Here is an 11,662-nt window from a genome sequence, read left to right as displayed (position 1 = left end):
TCATCTATCTTACCAGAGTCACAAATGACATTCTCTGTGCCCGTGAGGCATTGTCCCTTCATCCTCCTTGGATCTCTCTGTAGCTTTTAACATGGTCAACCACACCACCCTCCTCCAACGCCTCTCCTCCAGTTTCCACCTCTATGTGATGTCCTACTGTCTTCACTTGGTTCCACCCTTACCTATCCAATTGTAGCCAGAGCATCTCTACAATGGTTTCTCTTTGCACCCCCGCACCATCAGCGTGGGATCCTCCCGACGATTTACCTTTGGCCCCCTTCTCCCATCTGCATGCTGCCCTATGGCAACATCATCGACTCACGCACACTGATGACACCCAGCTCTGCAGCTCCACCATCTCTCTCGACTCGTCCAATGCCTCTGTGCCATCACATTGCTTGTCCGGCATCCGTTGGATGAATCATAATTTCCTCTAGCTAATCACTTTGAAGATCATCTCTGGTCCCTACCACACACTTCACACCCATGCCACTGACTCCATCCCCCTCCCTAGCCACTGTCTCAGGCCAAATCACCTCAATGTCCTACTCACCCTCAAGCTGAGCTTCTGTTCTCATATAAGAACATAAGAAATAGGAGCTGGAGTTGGCCATATGGCCCATCGAGCCTGCTCCGTCATTCAATAAGATAATGGCTGATCTTCGACCTCAACTCCACTTTCCCGCTTGATCCCCAGATTCCTTGATTCCCTTAGTGTCCAAAAATCTATCGATCTCAGTCTTGAATATACTCTACGACTGAGTATCCACAGCCCTCTGGGGCTCTCAACAACAACAACTTGCATTTCTATAGCACCTTTAATGTCATCCCAAGGTGCTTCACAGGAGCGTTATCAAACAAAATTTGACACCGAGCCACACAACGAGATATTAGGACAGGTGACCAAGAGCTTGGTCAAAGAGATAAGTTTTAAGGAGCGTCTTAAAGGAAGAAGGAGAGGTAGAGAGGTGGAGAGGTTTAGGGAGAGAATTTCAGAGCTTAGGGTCTAGGCAACTGAAGGCACGGTCGCCAATGGTGGAGTGATGAAAATCGGGGATGTGCAAGAGGCAACAATTGAGGAGCGCAGAGATCTCGGAGGATTGTAGGGCTGGAGGAGGCTGCAGAGATAGGGAGGGGCGAGGCGATGGAGGGATTTGAAAACAAGGATGAGGATTTTAAAATCGAGGCCTTCCTGGACGCAGAGCCAATGTAGGTCAGTGAGCACAGGGGTGATGGGTGAACCGGACCTGGTGCGAGTTAGGATACAAGCAGCAGAAAGATCACCTACTTCCACCTCTGTAACATCACCCGCCTCTGCCCTCCCTCAACATATCTGCCGCACATTTGTCACTTCTAGACTCAACTGTTTCAATGCTTTGTGGCTGGTTTCCATCCTTCACCCTCCATAAACCTCAGGTCATCCAAAACTGCTACCCATATCTTATCCTTTACCAAGTCCATTTGGCCATCAGTAACTTATATTGTTCTCCTGGTTCCCCAACACCTCAAGCTTAAAATGTTCATCCTCGTGTTTAAATCGCCACACACCCTTGCCCCTCCCTATCTCTGTAACCTTCTCCAGCACTACAACCCCCTCCCCCTCGAACTGTCCATTTCTTTGTCTCCAGCCTCTTGTACAATCTTCACCTCCCTTCGTTCCATCATCGGTGGCCATACCTTCAGCCATCCATACCCCCATGCACTGGAATTCCCTCCCTAAACCTCTCCACCTCTCCACTGCCTTCTCCTCTTTCAAAACTCTTCTTGACACCCACCTTTTTGACCAAGCTTTTGGTCACCTCCTTCTCTGGATTGGCGTCCAATTTTCTTTCCGTACCTTTCTGTGAAGCGCCTTGTAACGTTTCTCTATGTTAAAGATGCAAGCTGTTATTTTTGTTGTCACAACCCTTCCTCCTCTATCTTGCCACCTCCCTCCTTGCATTCAGAAGCCTCCAGAAACCCTCCTTTTCAACCCTGCGTTAAACTCCACCCCAACTTCTTGTCTGAATTGCTCTGCGTCCCTCCTGCCCAGCGTTTTTCCTTTACTCGGTGGAATGATTTGAGAAGCACTGTGGAAACGTAAATCATTGCAAGACAAAAGCTGACTTTACTTTAGACTGACAAATGTTTGTTCAACCTTTATTTTGTGCCTCATTCGCTGGCACTGTATTTACCAGAACAAAGACGAAAGTGACGGCAAACAGGAACTGTTTGTGAAAATAGACCGGTCATTTGACTTTTAAAAGCAGCGCTTTATCAACGCATCTAACATTTAGCACAGGAAACTAAACCTTGGCTTCAGTGCGGCGAGCAAGCATTATCTCAGGGTATCGTCGCAGTTTGGTCTGAACCTAATAAGCCTCATCCTGTTCTTAACCAGGGACCAATCAGCTCTGCGTCTGAATACATCGTAACCTCAGCTAAAGCCAAAGATACACCTTTCAATATGTCCATTACGCCCAGCATCTCATCCTTCTTTTCAAATCCCTCCATGGCCTCCCTACCTCCTCCGGGCTCCACAACCCCCTGAGATCTCTGCGCTCCTCCAATTCTGGCCTCTTGTGCACCTCTGATCTTCATCGCTCCACCATTGGCGGCCGTGCCTTCAGCCCTAAGCTTTGAAATTCCCTCCCTAAACCTCTCCCCCTCTTTACCTCTCTCTCCTCCTTTAAGACGCCCCTTAAAACCTACCTGTTTGACCAAACTTTTGATCACCTGTCCTAATATCTCCTTATGTGGCTCAGCATCACATTTTATTTGGTAAGGCTCCTGTGAAGCGCCTTGGGACGTTTTACTACATTAAATGCGCCATCCAAGTTGTTGTTGATGTTATAGACGTAACAGTATTACAAATGTAAAGTCAATTCTTGTTAAAAAGCAAAAACACCCACAGATTTGTCATTTTATTCCGTTGCTAGGTGATTGGGTCGGATTTCCCACCCATTGACTGCGAATCTAGTCTTTACCAGTCTTATCTTTTTCTTTCCTGGTCTTTTCTTCCCCCGCGGCAAGAAGTGCAACTTCAGATTACCACCAAGAAATCGTCAACTTTTTGAACTATATCAAGAGAGAAACATTTCGTAGGAGGCCCTGCCCACAATACTGCCTGTAATTCAGTACCAACTGATATTAAATTGCTACTTCACGCAGAAAGCCCAAACAACGTGGAACTCGCTACCACCTGGAGTGGTTGAGGCGAATAGCAAAGATGCATTTAAGGGGATGCTCGATAGGTGCATGAGGGAGAAAGGAACAGAAGATTATGTCGATTGGGTGAGACGAAGTAAATAGAGTGGGAGGAGGTTCGTGTGGACCTGTGGGGCCAAATGGCCTGTTTCTGGGCTATAAATTCGATGTAATTCAATGAAATACAGTGATTTGCAAAGACGAGAGAGTTAGAATACTGGAAGGATGATCATCATTGGACTGAACGTGCCTTTCTTGTTGCTGAATTTTCTTCTGTTCTGATGTAGCTTGGTGTGGGAAATGGTAAGGCTGCACTGGTGCGGTGCAAGGAGCTTCTCTGAAGTTGTGGTTAAGCTGCATTGCTTTACTCTGGGTTAAATGTTCATGGTACGTGATCTTAGAGTGCTCAATGATGGGTGAGAAAGTAAAACCACAAATTATGTTATTCTTTGTGTTAAGAGTTTAATATATTAGTTTCCTTCTACGCTCTGTAGTTCTCCTCATGCCTTATCATTCCTTGGAGAATAAGTGGAACCAGGCCTCTGCCTCCATTGCCTTTGAGCTGCCCATTAGGTGTGTAATAGCTGAGCGACCCTCCCAATGATTTTCTTCTCCTCTCTTTGTGAAAGAGTCCCAACTGGTACATTCCCAAATTACAGCCAAGATAAGGAGCTGGGCGTGTGGCCCTATCAGTTCCTGGTGCACCTCACTGAAGCACCAACACCAAAATGTGCCAATTTAGACCAAACTTAGATTAGCTCTTGCTGTCATTTTCGCCAAGCAGTAAGGAAGAGGTTACGTTCTCTGCAGTTGTTTATTTACAAAGTAAAGAAAGTGAAAGCCAAATACCAACCCCTGACCTCTTTATCTAATTATCGATACTCTCTCCCCACCTACGGAGCTGTGCGTCTCTTGCAAAGACTTAACAGAAGAAACTTGATAGTGTCAAGTGGGCGAGAGCCCGCAACACAAGACTGCCTGGAATTTAGCACCAAACTGGAGGCTTCAATCAGAGTCTGGCGGTGCAGTTAATAGAAATACCACAATGGTGTAGCATGCCAAGGCTCCTTTCTGAGTTTGAGGTTAAAGTATAATTTTGGTTCAGTGGAGAGGGAGCTTTAAACTGTATCTAACCGTGCTCTACCTGACCTGATAGAGCTTAATAAGGGGTTTAAATGTTGTTTGCACGGGTTAATTCCACACCATTAATCCACTAGGACATTGAAGGAGCTGCCATGTGTTTGCTTTACAAGAGTTACAAAGCATACTCAGTACTTGAAGGGTTAATTCTCCCATTTCCTGTTATGTGATTGTACTGAAAGTCATTCAATGTGATTGATAGGTTAATTATATCGTACCTGTCGTCACCAGTGGCTCTCAGTAACTGTTGATGTTGACAGTTTTGACACGTATGGTTTGGCACGTATACCTCGCACATGTGACTGCTTCTTAGCTGTGGAGCAAAGGGCGAAAAATAGTAACACTTAATGTGGCTGCATCTTTGGCAGCACTCAAACTGCGTATGAGCAAAATTCAGCATGTCCACTTATTCAAGAGCTTTGATTGTGAGTTGAAATCAACTGTGCGCATGTGACCACGTACATGTGTAGTTGCTTCAACAACAAAAACTTGCATTTATAAACCGCCTTTAATGTAGTAAAACGTCCCAAGGCGCTTCACCGGAGCGTTATCAGGCAAAATTTGACACCGAGCCACGTAAGGAGATAAAGGGCAGGTGACCAAATGCTTGGTCAAAGAGGTAGGCGTTAAGGAGCGTCTTAAAGGAGGAGAGAGAGATAGAGAGGCAGAGACGTTTAAGGAGGGAATTCCAAAGCTTAGGACTTAGACAGCTGAAGGCACGGCCGCCAGTTGAGGAACGAAGGAAACCAGGGATATGCAAGAGGCCAGAATTGGAGGAGCACAGAGATCTCGGAGGGTTGTCGAGCTGGAGGAGGTTACAGAGATAGGGAGGCCATGGAGGGATTTGAAAAGAAGGATGAGATGCTGGACGTAATGGACATACTGAATGGTGTATCTTTGGCTTCAGCTGAGGCTACGATGTATTCAGACACAGAGCTAATTGTTCCCTGGTTAAGAACAGGATGAGGCTTATTTGGTTCAGACCAAACTGCGACGATATCCTGGGATAATGTTTGCTCGCCGCACCAAAGCCAAGTTCATGGAAGGTTGTAGAGCTAGAGGAGGTTACAGAGATAGGGAGGGATGAGGCTATGGAGGGATTTGAACACAAGGATGACAATTTTAGATTTTGAGGCGCTGCCGGACCGGGAGCCAATGTAGGTCAGCGAACGCAGGGCTGATGGGTGAACGGGACTTGGTGCGATTTAGGATATGGGCGGCAGAGTTTTGGATGAAGTCATGTTCATGGCTGTAAGTTTCAGCCTGTACGTCTTCCCCAATGTGTGGGGCTGAGGAGAAGTGGAGGTCTGCCATGTTAGTTCACCCCTGCTGTTTTCTGAAGGTTGTCAGAGGTACATTTATATTACAGTGAGGGCTGCCTCCACCAGTAACGCTGCCAGATAAGGCACTATCACTGTTTTCCCATTCCTGACCTCTGGACGTCAGATTCTTCCCTTTATCTTGTCGTTGGGTGACGGTCTGCTGGGCCGCATCGTCAGATCTGTGCACATGTGCAGGACAGGGTTGCCAACCCCTCCAGGATTGGCCTGGAGACTCCAGGAATTGAAGGTTAATCTCCAGGACAATGCTGTGAGCAACACCCAGGAGAAAAATCATGAGGCATTGTTTTTTTTTTCATTTTCTTTGAACACTTTCACTTATTAGTTATAAAAATATTGGAGATGGGGTGAAAAAAGCTGTTTGACCGAGTTAAGAAACAGCCAACGGGATAACAGAGTCTGTTCGTTTCCCAGTTGGCATGAGAAGTTGGTGCAGCATGAGAATGGACATGTTGGGCGACCAATGGCGGGAGCGTGGGGGCGGGGCAGTTGGAGGCAGGAGGTCATGTGATGAAACCTCCAGGAATATGTCCAACCAGAGTTGGGAACCCTAGTGCAGGACTAACTCTCCAAATTTAACGTGCTGCAACAGGAGGCCTTAATCAGCCCACAGATCTGTCAACCCAACATTTTCATGAGTCAACAATGCCTCTAGCTCTCTGCACATTGGGCTGTTTCGACCTAGGAGTAAGCAGATGAGGGGAAGCTACAAGTCTGCAATCAGCTGCAGCCCTCTGCTATAAAAGTGTCCACAGATACAGTGTTACAACTATGACTTATATAGAAAGTGTCTGAGGTCAAAGTGAGAAGAGAAACGATATCCTTAGGTGTGTAAATTATGATGTTAAAAGAGCTTGCATTTACATAGCGCCTTTCATGACCTCAGGACGTCCCAAAGCGCTTTACAGCCAGTTCATTTGAAGTGCGGTCACTGTTGTGATGTAGGAAAGCCAGCATCCAATTTGCGTACAGCAAGGTCCCACAAACAGCAATGTGATAAAGACCAGATAATCTGCTTTAGTGGTGTTGGTTGAGGGATAAATATACGGGGACAAACTCTCCTTCTCGTCTTCGAAATAGTGCCATGGGATCTTTATCGTCCACCTGAGAGGGCAGACGGTTTAACGTCTCATCCGAAAGACGGGTTATCGGTGGATGGGAACGAGTTAATTAGCTGAACAGCAAGTGGTGGGTGAGATATCCAGGCCTCTGTCCAGCTGGTGCCCACCTCATTCTCATTTATTTCATGGATCTGAGATCGACTGGTTATTTTTGCAGCACTGTCGAGGATTAAGCTTTTGGAGGCTGTGGAAGGTTCACTGCATAAAAATATAAAGAAGGGGCCAGTTCAGATCCCAGGTCCGTGCTGGGTTAACTGACACAGGCCTGGATTAGTCGGGAACAGTTAGCCAGGGTATCTGATCCTGATTGCTATCTAGTGACCCCAGGCACGGGTAAAATTTGAATTGGTTTCACTTTAATGCCCACAGTCCAACAGCCCCCTGGTATTAGCAATTCAGGCTCGCACATAAAAGTGGCCAATTGGATGAGATATTGGAGAGCCTCTGTATCCCAATGTGAGTCGGTGCCTTCAAGAGAGGAGGGGGAAAAGAGGAATTCCAATGGAAAAAAGAACATTGGCAAGGTGGCCACAAAGAGGGGATAGAATAGAGGGGTCAGCAATCCCCATGACACCGGACACGCCACAAAATCAATTACTAATTCCAATCCGATGAGAGGGGAACTGTGGTGGACCAAAAAAAAAGATTCTAGATTGAAAGCCCCGGCTTCCATCTCACACCTTTGCACAGCCCGACTGGTTGTACTGGAGCATTGGCAGAGGCATTGGGGCTAAGTCATAGGTTAGCTTGTTGATGAGAGAAAGGTGCAAAGAATGGGAAATGGAGGGCTGAAGTGCTTTGAAACTTAAATTTTCACAAACAGGGAAAAGAGTGGGAATGCTTGAGTGGAATATATTTTTTCTTGTGCCGTTTGCTCCCTTTTAGGGTCTCTCAATGTTGGTCACACCAATATGCTTTGGGTGATATGGGAAGGGTGCCAAGATGCCCAACAGTGATTATGATTGATACCTATGCCTCAGCCCAGATCGCCTCTACTGTAAAAATGGGTCAGGTCCTACCTGCTTTGTCTTGCCCCGGAATGGAACAATTATACCCTATCTAATAGCTTGACAAAGAGAAGAAGAGAGAGTAGGGATAATGGGCAGGTACTCAAATTGGCAGGATGTGACATGTGGTGTCCCACAGGGATCTGGGTTGGGGCCTCAACTATTCACTGTATTTACTAACGACTTCGATGATGGCATAGAGGGCTACATATCCAAGTTTGCCGATGACACAAAGAAAGGCAGCACTGTAAGCAGTGTAGATGGAAGCATAAAATTACAGAGAGCTATTAATAGATTAAGTGAATGGGCAAAACTGTGGCAAATGGATTTTAATGTAGGCAAGTGTGAGGTCATCCACTTTGGACCTAAAATGGACAGATCAGAGTACTTTCTAAACGGTGAAAAGCTCGAAACAGTGGAGGTCCAAAGAGACTTAGGGCTCCATTTACATAGATCATTGTAAGCAGTGCAGATGAAAACATAAAATTACAAAGGGATATTGATAGATTAGGTGAATGGGCAAAGCTGTGGCAAATGGAATTCAATGTAGACAAATGTGAGGTCATCCACTTTGGATCAAAAAAGGATAGAACAGGGTACTTTCTAAATGGTAAAAAGTTAAAAACAATGGATGTCCAAAGGGACTTCGGGGTTCAGGTACATCGATCATTGAAGTGTCATGAACAGGTGCAGAAAATAATCAATAAGGCTAATGGAATGCTGGCCTTTATATCTAGAGGACTAGAGTACAAGGGGGCAGAAGTTATGCTGCAGCTATACAAAACCCTGGTTAGACCGCACCTGGAGTACTGTGAGCAGTTCTGGGCACCGCACCTTCGGAAGGACATATTGGCCTTGGAGGGAGTGCAGCGTAGGTTTACTAGAATGATACCTGGACTTCATGGGTTAAGTTACGAGGAGAGATTACACAAATTGGGGTTGTATTCTCTAGAGTTTCGAGTGTTAAGGGGTGATCTGATCGAAGTTTATAAGATATTAAGGGGAACAGATAGGGTGGATAGAGAGAAACTATTTCCGCTGGTTGGGGATTCTAGGAGTAGGGGGCACAGTTTAAAAATTAGAGCCAGACCTTTCAGGAGCGAGATTAGAAAACATTTCTACGCACAAAGGGTTGTAGAAGTTTGGAACTCTCTTCCGCAAACAGCAATTGATACTAGCTCAATTGCTAAATTTAAATGTGAGATAGATAGCTTTTTGGCAACCAAAGGTATTAAGGGATATGGGCCAAAGGCGGGTATATGGAGTTAGATCACAGATCAGCTATGATCTTATCAAATGGCGGAGCAGGCACGAGGGGCTGAATGGCCTACTCCTGTTCCTATGTTCCTATTAAAATGTCATGGACAGGTACAGAAAATGATCAAAAAGGCTAATGGAATGCTGGCCTTTATATCTAGAGGACTAAAATACAAGGGGGTAGAAGTTATGCTACAGCTATACAAAGCCCTGGTTAGACCACACCTGGAGTACTGTGTTCAGTACTCTGGGCACCGCACCTTAGGAAGGATATATTGGCCTTGGAGGGAGTGCAGCGTAGATTTACTAGAATGATACCTGGATTCCAAGGGTTAAATTATGAGGAGAGATTACACAAACTAGGGTTGTATTCCCTGGAATTTAAGAAGATTAAGAAGTGATTTGATCGAAGTTTTCAAGATATTAAGGGGAACTGATAGGGTAGATAGAGAGAAACTATTTCCGCTGGTTGGAGAGTCTAGGACTAGGGGACATAGCCTAAAAATTAGAGCCAGGACATTCAGGAGTGAAGTTAGGAAACACTTCTACACGCAAAGGTAGAAGTTTGGAACTCTCTTCCGCAAATGGCAATTGATGCTAGCTCAATTGTTAATTTTAAATCTGGGATTGATAGATTCTTGTTAATCAAAGGTATGAAGGGATATGGGCCTAAGGTGGGTATATGGAGTTAGGTCACAGATCAGCAATGATCTCATTGAATGGCAGAACAGGCTCGAGGGGCTAAATGGCCTACTCTTGTTCCTATCTTCCTATGTTCCTAACAGTCAAGGATGAGAAAAGGCCATTCAGTCCATCAAAGTTCATTCTGCTGGGAACTCTCTTAATCCAGATCCAACTGCATTTAAAGTAAACTGGTTAACACCTCCAATAACAGAGGAAGGATGCATCAAGCATTTGGACTCGAGTATCCCTATGGTCTAATTTCTAGGCCTTTGTTTCTGCTAAACGCCTTGGGACGTTTTACTATGTTAAAGATGCTATATAAATGCAACTTGTTGTTGAACTAACTTACCTGGCAGATTATTTCAAATATTTACTACCTTTGAATAAAAAAGTTCTTCCTGAAATCTATTTTAAATTTACTTTCCACTAATTTAAACTGGTTCTGCTACCTTGTTTCAATATTTTGTTTACTGCATCTACACAGGTTCAGGATCTTGGGGTTTTATTGGGTACTAAAACCATCAGCAGAAATATCCCAGGCTGTTAAGAAAGCAAACAGAATGTTGGGATGCATAGCAAGGGGTATAGCATAGAAATCTAGAGAGGTCATTTTAAAACTGTAGTTGGCCCTGGTGAGACCACATCTGGAGTACTGTGTGCAGTGTTGGTCTCCCTATTTCGAAAAGGATATTGGGTTATTGCTGGGGGTACAGAGAAGGGCTACTCATTGACCCCAGAACTTAAGGGAAAGATTGATTACCATAGGTCTTTTCTAGGAAGAGAAGACTGAGACGGAATATGATAGAGGTTTTTAAAATTATGAAAGGTTCGGACAAATTGGATTCAAGTAAGCTTTTCTGCCGTGTACAGAATTTAAGCTCAAGGGGTCATATTTACAAATTAAGGGCAACATGAGAAAATAGGAAATGCAGGAGAATCTTTTGTACTAGTAGTATAGTACCTGCAACAGATTACCAGCACGGGTGGTGGAGCAAGAAACCTTAATGGGTTTCAAGAGGAACTAGAGAGGTTCTTGTCAACAAATTAAACTCAGGGTTATTAGAAATGTACTCAGGGGATACTGGGGATAGGTGGGCTAGATGGGCTGTAGGTCTTCTCCTGCCTGAAACTGTTACTTGAACAGGCTGGGGCTCTTTTCTGTAGAAAAGAGAAGGCTGGAGGGTGACCTGATAGAGTCTTTAAGGTAATGATAGGGTTTAATAGGGTAGACATAGAGAAGATGCTTCCACTTGTGGGGGAGACCAAAACTAGGGGTAGTAAATATAAGATAGTCACTAATAAATCCAATGTGGAATGCAAGAGAAACTTAATTACTTAGAGAAGATAGAATGTGGAACTTGCTACCACATGGAGTAGTTGAAGCATAGATGCATTTAAAGGGAATCTAGATAAGTACATGAGGGAGAAAGGAATAGAAGGATACGTTGATTGGGTTAGATGAAATAAAGTGGGAGGAGGCTCGTGTGGAGCATAAACGCTGGCATGGACCAGATGGGCCGAAAGGCCTGTTTCTGTGCTGTAAATACTATGTATCTTTTGTTGCTGTCCTTTAAGTCGGGGATCATTCTCGTTGCACTCTACACCCGCTCCAGTGCACGCGTGAACTCGTGAAAGAAGTGCATACGCCAGGCAAGGCTGGAATTTGTAGCTCCTCCCTGCAGAATTTAACCAAGCAATTTCATGTGAAGAGGAGCCAGATTGCACATGTACCAGTCAGACGCGAAACAAGGGAGGGGAGAATGGAAAATCCCGGCTCCGTTATTTGCGGTCATGAAATATTCTAATTGTTCAGTTTCTCTGCCGACTATTTCTGGTAAAAGGAATGAACAAAAAAAAAATGGAGGTACAAGAGAAGTGTTGCTGAGAGAAGCAGGGCATTTAATTTACAGGCAGGCTGCTTCCAATC

The 11,662-nt window shown here is 44.9% G+C and overlaps 1 long non-coding RNA gene across 1 annotated transcript in view; it reads right to left on the bottom strand.

Annotated features, from left to right (window-relative positions):
- Positions 1-4,622: 4,622 nt before the first annotated feature.
- Positions 4,623-11,662, bottom strand: part of LOC137305436 (uncharacterized) — a 46,465-nt gene continuing 39,425 nt past the window's right edge. Inside the window, exon 4 of the long non-coding RNA XR_010958712.1 lies at positions 4,623-4,639. This is a non-coding gene — a long non-coding RNA (uncharacterized lncRNA). The remainder of the gene's footprint in view (positions 4,640-11,662) is intronic.

Source organism: Heptranchias perlo, chromosome 40 (assembly GCF_035084215.1).
Source record: "Heptranchias perlo isolate sHepPer1 chromosome 40, sHepPer1.hap1, whole genome shotgun sequence".
In the NCBI taxonomy this organism is placed as follows: domain Eukaryota; kingdom Metazoa; phylum Chordata; class Chondrichthyes; order Hexanchiformes; family Hexanchidae; genus Heptranchias; species Heptranchias perlo.
The sequence above is the reverse complement of the archived record's forward strand: the minus strand, read 5'-3'. Positions and strand labels throughout refer to the sequence as shown.